The sequence below is a fragment of the Olea europaea genome, unplaced genomic scaffold (genome assembly GCF_002742605.1).
Source record: "Olea europaea var. sylvestris unplaced genomic scaffold, O_europaea_v1 scaffold2055, whole genome shotgun sequence".
Taxonomy (NCBI): domain Eukaryota; kingdom Viridiplantae; phylum Streptophyta; class Magnoliopsida; order Lamiales; family Oleaceae; genus Olea; species Olea europaea.
In genome coordinates this window covers 88,795-100,513 of record NW_019238463.1, presented here as the reverse complement: position 1 = coordinate 100,513, position 11,719 = coordinate 88,795, and the positions used below count along the sequence as shown (strand labels likewise).

At 32.9% G+C, this 11,719-nt stretch overlaps 1 long non-coding RNA gene across 1 annotated transcript; it reads left to right on the top strand.

Annotated features, from left to right (window-relative positions):
- The first annotated feature begins 301 nt into the window (after positions 1-301).
- LOC111379899 lies at positions 302-3,436 on the top strand. The gene is made up of 3 exons (XR_002700102.1): positions 302-401; positions 632-754; positions 3,349-3,436. It is a non-coding gene; the product is annotated as an uncharacterized LOC111379899 (long non-coding RNA).
- The last annotated feature ends 8,283 nt before the right edge of the window (positions 3,437-11,719 follow it).

Genomic DNA, 11,719 nt, shown 5'->3' with positions numbered 1-11,719 from the left:
ATGATGGCTCTTTTTTAGCCGACTAATCTTGAAATTCGTGTGCTCATTTTTGAAACTTAATCGGATCGAATAGTTCGTTGGAGCTTATTGGGCTCTGATACCATGTTAAGATTTGGGGTCCATCTTAATAAGATCAACCTTATTAAGAGGAGTGATCCAAAATATATTTAAATTGATCAATATTTCGATATTTAATCGATGTGGGATTTATTCCCTAATGGGTTTACTGTTCAAATTTTCCAAACCGACCTAACCCGTTATCGAAAGGAGAAAACCTATTTCCTTGTCATTCTCGTGATGTCTCTCTCTCAACTTCAAAGTTGAGCCTCCCTTGCCATATACGTATCGCCATTGGAACCTCAGACCATCTCCTTCATCTTTACAGAAAGCTTCCTTCAATTGTGGGTTTCTTCTTCTTTGATTTTAATATATACGTCCCTCTTCATTAATCAACATTCCTTATATGTGTATGTAGTATATTTATGTAAGACATGGATAAATATTAACAATTTGTGTCAAGTTTTTTTTAATATATTTATTTATACAGAGATAAGCCGATATTGTTTAAGTGTAGTTGGAATGTTTAGATTCTTATCGGTGTAAATGAGCCTGAAAAGAAATTTGTTGGCAGGTTCGACGGGGAGGTGTTGAAGGCGGGTGTTCTTCTGGAATGCAAGCACAGAAGGTTTTTTGAAAGTACGCAGCAAAAAATTAAGAGGAAGACCCGAGAAGCTGCAAAACCTAAACTGAAAAGGTTGCTTCTATTTCTCTTTTTTAAGTAGGGAAAATTTACAGAATATAGAACTGAACTACTTAGTAGTGTAATAGAAAAGTAAAATTTTACTGTAATTACTTGAAGCTTTCAATTTTATTGTGGATTTGGACATAAAAAGCCAAGTTTAATAAAAGTCGTCTTTTTTCCTCTTTTACCAGCCCAACCTAAAACCCTTTTTAAATTGTCCTCTCTAGCTTTTTCATTTTTTTAATTATTTATCTCGTTTTACTTGCATCGCAATGCGATTTTGGAGGTGATTTTGATATTGAATTTTTTATCCTTAATAATGGCCTATTTGTTCATGGACCATGTTTTTCTTTTCTACAATTTTTTATTTATTTATGTATGTCTTGTTTGATTTGTATAGACATGAACATGGATAAAGATAGTGAAATTGAAGCTATTGGTGAAACTCCTTCAACATTGGTTCCTCCACTTCCACCATCATGTTTAGGGAAAAAGAAGATATTAGGTGTGTATGGAATTATTGTGGGCAGGATTATGCTTGTGAGGCTAAAAAGTATGGGACTAGTACCTTGAGGAATCAATTGGTTATTTATTGTAAGAAGTATCTGTGAAGATTCGACGTTAAATTACAAAAAAGCCTAACTGAGGGTGGTGTGAACATTCTAGTTGGCTTTAATAAGGAAGAGTGTAGGCTTCGATGTGCTAAGATGATAATATTGGATGAATTACCTTTTAGCTTTGCCGAAGGTAAGGGGTTTAGACAATTTTGTAAGGTAGTGTGTCCTAAATTTGATCCCCTGTCTCATAAAACTATTGTTAGAGATATTTATCAGTTGTATTTGGATTAGAAATTGCAATTGAAAAAGATCATCCAACGTCAAAGAGTTTCTCTCACTACTGATACTTGGAGTTCCTCTCAAAATATTAATTATATGTCTCTCACAAACTCACTATCTTGATTGTGACTGGAAGCTTCATAAATGGATTTTGGCCTTCTGTGTGATTGCTAATCATAAGGGTGAAACCATTGGTATTGAGACTTGTTTGAATGTATGGGGTATTGAAAGATTGTTTATAATCACAGTTGACAACGCAACTACAAATGAAATGGTAGTTTCTTATATTAAGAGGAAGATGATTGGTCAAAGTGGTGATGGGTGTGTTTTAGATGAAAAGTATCTGCACATGAAGTACTATCCGCATATTGTTAATTTGATTGTGTGTGAGGGGTTGAGGGAATCACATGATTCAATTGTTAGTATTTACAATGTTGTAAAATATGTTAAATCTTCTCCTGCTAGAGAACGAAAGTTAAGGAGTATGTGAGTGAAGAGAAAGTTGATTGTAAATCAATTGTGTTTTGGATGTACCAGTGAGGTGGAATTCCACATTTTTGATGTTGGAAGTCGCTTTAAAATTTCAAAATGATTTTGAAAGTTTAGAAGAGGATGATGTGTAGTATGTAAATTATTTTCAGAAGTATGATGGTTGCAGAAGAAGGAGTGGGCTTCCTACAGCTTTTGATTGGGAAAATGCTTCTCTTTTTGTAAAATTCCTTAAAGTGAGGTAACTTTGAAGTTTAGTACTTCAATGCATGTTAGCTCTAATGTTTATTTTCATGAAGTACGTTCACTTGTAACCGAATTGGAACAATTGAGTTCAATTGGTGATGTTCTTTTAGATGAAATTTAACATGAATAAAAAGTTTGACAAGTACTTGGGAAAAATGGAAAAGTTAATCAGCTGTTGTTGATTGCTACTGTGCTTGATCCACGATACAAATTGGCATATGCTGATTTTTGTTTTGATGATATTTATGGTGATGAGGAAGTTGCTTGTAATATGACAAAGATTTTGAAAGATAAATTGATGTCTATTTATGATTGGTATGTGAGATGTGAAACAAGATCTGAAAGCAATCAAGTACCTAGTGACTTGAATTCTTCAAGTGAGGTTTCTTTTGCAAAAGAAGGTCCCACTTCAAGTGTCTCTCTTTCTCGTCTTTCTAGGTTTAAGAGAACACAAGCAGCAAAAGATTTAGTTGAATTGAAAAATGATGTGATGGATACTTGTTAGATGCTTGTGAATATATCTAGGTCGATGCTTTTGATGTTTTTAATTGGTGAAAATTTAATGAAAACAAATATGGTACATTGTCAAAACTTGCAAGAGATGTAATGGCTATTCAAGTGTCTATGATGGCTTCAGAAAGTGCTTTTAGTACCAGAGGAAGAATTCTCGATCCATTTCATAGTTCTTTAACACCTAGGATGGTGAAAGTTTTGGTGTGTACACAAAATTGGATTAAAGAGTCTACAACCTTGGAGAAATTCTATATGGAAGATGTGGAGGAATATAATAAGTTGGATGAAGGTAATGCAGTTATTCCATAAATTATGTTAAATATGTATTTAATCAAATTTATTCATAATTTAATCATTATTTTTTGTAGAGATTTTAGAAACAGAAAAATCAAATAAATGCTAAATCAATGCGATTAGTTCATTTCTAAATTTTTGAGGTAGATATGTTGTTTAATATGCATAACTCTTTATTAATGTAATATTCATTTTTTTCTCTAACTATTTCTATTATTTGTATTGTAGGAATGATGCTTAAAGCTTATGTGACAACTTGGAAGTCGCAACATTTTTACCTTATATTTGTTTTATGAGTTTTGATTTTAGATTATTGTAGCATTTTTATTTTTATTTATTGAGTTTGGATTACTGTAATATTTTTAATTGTCAGATAACTATAATATTTAAATTTTCTTTTCATGCTTGATTGCTATTTTGATTGTGTTTAGTTTCATTAGTATTTTTTTAGTTTATTTAAATTACCTTGTTTTGGTTGAATTTTTTACGCTATCATTGTTTATGAAAATGACAAACTATCATCAACTGGAAGAAAAAAGATCGAATTTTTTTTAATTTTATTTCGGGAAAATAAGGATTCATGTGGTAGTTTGAAACTAATCGAGAAAAGAAAAAAATATAAAATAAAATAATTGTTGACCCGGCCTGAACTGAGTCGGGAAGGATCGGTTCAGTTTCTATTACCGATCTGGTTGGGTCGATTTACAAAAATAGCCCAAAATCGGTTAAGTCGGGTCAAGTTGGGTTTGCATAAAAATTGGCCCGACCCAGCCCGTTTTCCACTCCAAGTAGTCCTTGTCGACTACTATATGTTTTTTAGGTATATCTTTGATGGTTCCTCCATTAAGGAGATATGTGATTCATCAAGCCTCTGGGATTGGTATGATTCCCCAATTGTAACATCAAAATCATTTAACAAGGATTACAGACATGGCAAGTTTGCATTATTTGCATTTTCCACATATGTGCATCTTAGAAGAATTACTAAACTGAAGAGGCTATTCACTAAAATGTATTTTGATGTAAAATTATAACAAATGTACGGTTCATTAACAAGTAATAAAGTAAAATTTTTTAAGTCCAAATATTGTCCCACAAGGATTCATTTAGTGCAATTTCTATTACCATGACCTTAATTGAAACAATAAAAATGAGAGTGTTTGCTGTGATGCAAATTATAAATAAACTAAATTACGTATGCATTTATAAGTGATTTAACTAACTAAATGCAAGTTGGAGTGTTCTAATGAATAATAAACGTACTAGGATTGCGAATCTCCATGCAATAATTCATTTTAAACTTAGTTTTACATCTTGACAACACGGTTGAATTTTGTCAATATTCATATTTTATTCATCAATCTCTCTCGAGTAATATTAAACCTATTCTCATATACGACCCGAGTATATTTCTATACTGGATGTGAATACACAAGAATGCATGAATTTTAATGAACACCTAAAGATGCAAATAGAGATAGCAGTATATTTATATCCCCTGTTAAACCCTACGATGGTTTGTACCATGTCGAGCCTATTCCCCTTCTTTTGAATGCATGAAATAAGCCACTAAATTCACATAATCACGTATTGTGGAGACAATAAATTTATATAAACCATTAAAATTCCAAAAATGTGTTTTCATGTCAAGAATGTAAAACTAAAGATTAAAAAGGCATATCACATGGTTCATTGTCCTCCTAGCACAAACAAATCTAGCCTAACATGGTAGAAAGAAGAAAACAAACTGAATAACAAAGAAAAGAAATCACCAATTTAAATTTTGAATTAAATATTTGCATCTTCAAGTCATTCTTCACGTTCTTACCTCAATCTCCCCTCTAAAATCACTTATCAATGTGTTATAATGCCTTGTCTCTCTTTCAGGATGGTCCTAGGGCTTTAAAAGACATCCCAATATTTGTTTTCATAGGAGTTTTAATCAATTACAAAAATCAGAATTTTCACGTCGAAAAAGTATTATGCGACCAAATAGTACAAACCAATGTAATCGCATAGTTCAAGAAAATTCAGGTCTCGAGTTACTGATAATCACCATGCAGTCGCATGGAAAAACATACTATGTGACCGCATAGTAATACTATCTTCCACAATTTATTGCATTTTAGCCCTCAAACTTTGTCTTCTCGTTTCTTGACCTCTTTTCTCATTTTCTCTTCTTCCAATACTTTATCTCTTCAATAAATTGGCCTTTCAAACTTTCACCTCTTCATTTTGTCTTCCAGGTCATCTTTTGACTATTTGCACTTTGGTCTCTGAACTTTTATTTTCTTCAATTTTGATCATTTTTCGCTCATTTCTTCTAAATCTAGTCATATTCATCGATGTTATCCTATAAAACACAATTTGTATAGAATTAGGCCATATTCTAACAGATTTACTAACAATTGTTCATATTTTGTGATCTACATAGGTGTAAAATGCACTTGTCAAATCCACCAAACTTGAATTATAGTTTGTCCGCAAACAAAAGTGTAGCTTACATCCATACAAAACATGGTTTCATAACTTGCCATGTCTCAGAATTAAAATTCAGTAATCAACACAATGAACAATCTCAATGGTACAAAATCAAATCAATCCCTACCTGTTATATGTACTACTAGACGTGTATGTGTGTAAACTCATCAAATCATATCAAGCTCATGATTGGTTCAACTTCCAACATGCAGTGTTCAAGTATTTCATTTCTTTACTCAAGAAATACACACTCCTTCAAACATGTTCTTTTCACTCAACTCTTCTGGGGTGTGTTCTAATGTTGAAGTTTAATTAATTCTAATCCTTACACTCTCTTAATTTGAATAGATCTTACTATTACGTAGTTCACCATTCACTAAGTAGATGTTCTCCTATTTTTGATTGCTTCAAACCTTTAAGATTAAACTAAGCTATTTCCATCTCTTTAAATGTATAGGGTATAGTTTTAGCAACCAAATGTTTTGTGGCTCAATTAATGCAATTGTGTTTTTCCTCACTTATACTTATTCTCTCTCTCTCTCTCTCTCTGGTATTTTTTCATTTGCTTTCTATATAACTCATGTAGCGAGTTTAGACCGGTGACTCCCAAGTCAATTGATCTTAGGGCACCAGATTTTTAACCATTCCATGCTTATTCACTTGAGTTATAAAGACTCGAGAAGATGATTTTTATTAGCTTCTTCACCTCTTGCTTTCTATATAACTATTTTAGCAAGCTTCAGTCCACTGACTCCCAAATCAGTTGACCTTAGGGCACCAGATTATCAAATATCCTTACCTTAGGGCACCAAATTTTCAAATATCCTTACAGGCTTACTTATCAAGCCATAAAAGCTTTGAGAGAAGTGTTACTCACATACAAATTGATGCTATGCCCCTTTTTTTAGACAATTAATTTCCAAAACCAACCCCTAACTTAAGACTTTAACTTCATCTTCTTCTCATTTGTTTTAGACAATCCACACAAGAAAATTTGATGCATGAAACCCCTATTCTGAACTACCGAAACATGGATTATAGATAAGTATAATAGAGGTTTTTTAAGGTACTATTCTGTTCAATTCTTTTCTTTTTAATGAATCAAATCTCCAACTTAACATATAAAACATGAGTGTTGTGCACAAAAAATGTTAAGTTTATCATAAACAAGTATTTGCTACTCTATTCGCGCACTATTTCCACTATTCCTATCTCATACTTATTCCAATATTCAACGTCATTTCCAGCAAGGCCATCAAACCCACACAAGCACGCAAAATAATAAATAAAAATAAATAAAGACCACAATTTTTTATTTTATTTTTTTTCACACAAACAATCATACAAAAAAGCAGTAAATTATACACAAATATCGATCAATGTTAATGTCGTTGTAAAGATTATGCCATTGCAAACTTATACAAAACACTGTCCTCAATGTAAAAGCAAAAGTAATTACAATAAGGTAGTAAGGATCAGAAACTTTTCATTGTATATGCGGATAGGTAGAAGGACCAGGTTGGTCCAGTTAGTAGATATCATGACAACTACCATTTTTCTTTATTGCTAAGTTTCAATTTTCTATTGCAAGATTTAAAATAAATATTAACGAGAGCGATTAAGGTTTAAATATTTGTAATGTATTCTCATGATTTTCTGATATTAAGAAGATTGAAATCTAGTTGTAGCCTTAAATGTGTATAGCACATCAATGTAGCTCAATGTAATGCTAGGATGTTAATGATGAGCCTAAGTAAATTGAATTCAATAAGTAAACATGCCAAGTTACTAATATTAGTCTTAAAATACTACCTAAATTTTGATAAAAATCATTAAATGCATAAGTTCTTAACCATGTTCCTGAATACTAATGCAATCCTTGAACATAGTTTAATGCAATAGCTAATCAAATAAGTGAAGATGGATAGAAGAATGGGTTACCTCTTATTAAGCGCTCGATTTATAGTCTAGAGCTTGACTTTTGGCACAAGTATGTTATAATACTTTGAATATAGCCTTAAAGGTCCTACTTAGTTTTCTCAATATGACCTTTTTTCATACGTCAACTTTCCTCCAAATTTTAATCTCACCCTTCCCTAAGTAGTATGACTATCCCTCATTTTTCTTTTAAATTCAACAATGTAGACCTAAATCTCCTCATAATCTCGTTTTACTTGTATGGAAGATTTATCTCCATATATATTGCACAAACCTCAATCTCATTGGAGTTAGTGTAAGTGGATTGAGAATTCACAATACAACCTTACAAGTGTTTGACAAATTCCGCAAATGAAAGGTGTCATGAATTACTCTGTCAACCATCTCAATCTGGAAATAGCTGCCTGATTTAGTAGGATATTTCATGGCTTTGAACACATTGAAAGAGACTCGCTCCTTTCCCTACCTTAGAATTAATTGATCTCGCTATACGACTATAAGAGCTTTTTCAGTAGCTAAAAATGATCAACCAAAAATGACTAGCACATCCTTGTCTTCCTCCATGTCCAGAATGAGAAATTCGTTGGAAATATAAGTTTCTCCACCTTTACCAAAACATCTTTCGTGGATGAGTAAGTAATCAACCAGCCAGTTGTAGGATTACCGTAGTTACCTTAGCTTCCCTCAATCCTAGTTTTCTAAAAATAGATGTGTCATCAAATTAATATTAGCACCCAAATCACATAAAGCTTTTTCAAAATAGCAATTTTCGATAGTGCAGGGTACAGTAAAACTCCCTAGATCTTTTAGCATTGGAAGTAACTTTTTCTGAATTCTAGCACTGCATTCTTCTGTCAACTTCACCGTTTCATGCTCATCCAGCTTGCATTTGTTGGATAGGATGTCCTTCAAGAATTTGAGATAGTAGGATATATGGGTAATTACCTCAGCCAACGAAATGTGTATGTGAAGTTTATTGAAGATATCCAAAAATTTCATGTGATGTTGATCCTCTTATGCTTTTTCAATCTTTGAAGGAATGGAATAGGGGCTCGTATGGATTGATAGGATTGGTTGCTTTAGCCCATGATGTATCTAGACCCTCTTTGGTAGATGTCTCTTTCGTCTGATCAGTCGACTCCTCATCGAAAGAAGGCACCATTTCTTCAATTGCACCTGATCTGTTCAAACGTATTTTTGGTAATTGAACCCCAATTCTTGTTGTAATTACTTGAACATGTTCCCTGAGATTCACTTTAATGCTCGGGAAAGTACTTGGTGTCTACCCTATCATAGAAAGTGCCATCTATCTCACTTGCGTTTCCAGGATCTTAACTGCAGCACCTTGATTTTGGAGAGTTGTTTCAATCTTTTCCAAGAACTTTGCAAACTTCTCTTCCAACTGAATTTTCTTATCCTATTGAAATTGCATCTAGGGTCTATTATGATTTCCAAATTGCTTTTTTTACGACCCATGAGAAATTTTGATCCCCTCTCCAATCGGGATTGTAAGTGTATGAATTTGGAATGTTTGTTGACGCTAACCCCATTACGTGTACTCTACCTATTCCATTTTCTGTGACAAAATTATGCACTCTACTATGCTGTGATCCACTCCACATTGTTCACGACTTGGTTTTTGTATTTGTATTGCATTTTCTGAATGTGAATTGCTTTCCATCTTTTGAAATAGGGAGTCTATTTTAGCATATAAGGCCGTGTATACATCTTCTTCATAAACCTTTGGTGATTTCTTTTGAACCATCAGAGGACCACATGGCTGAAGTAGTAGCCATTCTCTCAAATAATTCCAATGCTCCATCGACTGTTCTCATTGATACGAAGCCATTAGATGATGAATCTACTAAGCTTTTGAAAGATGGAAGTAAAATCTAGTATAGAAAAATTGTATTTGGGTCTTCTTGTCGAAACCATGTTGAGGACACTTCCGTAGCATGTTCTTGAACCTACTCCAAGACTTATCAAATGATTCAGATTTACCCTGACTGAATATCGATATGTCATGCCTCAATCTCACTACCCTGGCTAGTGAGAAGAATTTCGTGCAGAATTTATGAGCTAGCTCATTCCAAGTGACTTTGCTCACAATGGGGAGTAAATCCAGCCTTTTGAGTGATTTATCCCGAAGAGTATGTGGAAACAACCTTAGTCTAATAACATCGTCTAAAATTTCTTAATACGTATGTTAACACATATCCACGAATCAAGATATATGTGTGTGTGGATTCTCATTAGCCATTCCGTAGAACTGATGTCCATTCTGAAAAACTTGGATCACATTAGTTTTCCGCTAGAAGTTTAGCTACCCAAATGGGGAATACATAATACTAGATTGGCTTTGGATGACTAATGGCGTTCTGAAGTCCCCAAGTATCATATTTCATCCATCTTCTACCTCTACATCTAATGGATTTGTAGGACTAATCACTGGCTCGATTTGCTGATTAACCATTGGTACTTGCTATTTTTACTCTTTTGCTACGCTGCTCTTGCCTCACTTTGCCTACAATGAAAGGTACATTCAATTTCTAAATCAGCATGAATCAATTCACCATCACGCGACCTTTGCATACAAGACTTAAATGAAGAGCAATAGTCGTACTTAGATAAACTTGAGTAGAATAATAAAATAAAATTAATAAAATAAAAAGTTTGAATTAGTGTCAAAGTAAATAAAATCAAACTAAAACTCAATTCTCGACGGCAGCGTCAAAAACTTCATCACGAAAAAATATTTCGATGTAAAATCACCGTAAGCGTACGGTTCGTTAACAAGTAATAAAGGAGATTTTAAGTCCAATTATCATCCCACAAGGATTGATTTAAATCTATTTCTATTACTGTGACCTTAATTGAAACAATAAAAAATGAGAGTGTTTGTTTGATGAAAATTATAACTAAACTAAATTACGTATGCAATTATAAGTGATTTAATTAAGTAAATTCAAGTTGTGTTTAAATAGCAGTTGAAAAGTTCTAATGAATGATAAACATACTAGGATTGCGAAACCCCATGTAATAATCCCTTTAAACTTAGTTTTACACATTGACAACACGGTTGAATTTTGATGAATCAATATTCCTATTTTATTAAACAATCTTTCTAGAGTAATATTAAATCTATTCTCATATAAGACCTGACTATATTTTTATGACGGATGAGAATATTAAGAATGTATGAATTTTATGAACACTTAAAGATTCACATAGAGATAACAGTATATTTCTATCCCCCATCGAACCCTACGACGATTTATACCATGTCGAGCCTATTTCCCTTCTTTCAAATGCATGAAGCAAGCCCCCAAATTCATATAATCACGTGTATGTAAATTGTGGAGAAAATAAATTCATATGAACTATTCAAATTCCAAAAATGTATTTTAATGTTAAGAATGTAAAACTAAAGATTAAAGATTCATATCACATGGTTCATCGTTTTACTAGCACAAACAAATCTAGCCTAGCATAATGGAAAGAAGAAAACAGACTGAATAATGAAGAAAAGACATAACCAATTTAAATCTTGAATCGAATTATTGCATCTTGATGTCAATCTTCACGTCTTTGCCTCATTCTCCCCACTAAAAACCTTCATCAATGTGTTATAATGCCTTCTCTCTTTTAGGATGGTCCTAAGGCTTTAAAGGACAACCCAATATTTGTTTTTATAAGAGTTTTAATCAATTACGAAAGCCAAAATTTTCACTTACTTTTAGAGTACATTCAACACACGGTCCCTTTATCCTTTCTTATCTTTCACGACAAATTAGATAAACTTAGAAAAAAACTATACGTCGAAAAAGTACTGTGTGACTGCACAGTACAAACCAATGCAGTCGCATAGTTCAAGAAAATCCAGGCTTCAAGTTACTGAAAACCACCATGCAGTCGCACGGAAAAACATACTATGCAATCTCATGGTAATACTATCTTCAATGGTTTTTTGTGTTTTAGTTCACAAACTCCATCTTCTCATTTCTTGATCTCTTTTCTCATTTCTTCTTCTTCCAATACTTTATCTCTTCAATAAATTGGCCTTTCAGTCTTTCACCTCTTCATTTTGTCCTTAGTCATCTTCAGGAATCTTGCAATCACGTGAACTCAGAAGTCTAAAGAAATTATAAGAACTCTAGTTGCATTTTTTTGTAGGATTTTC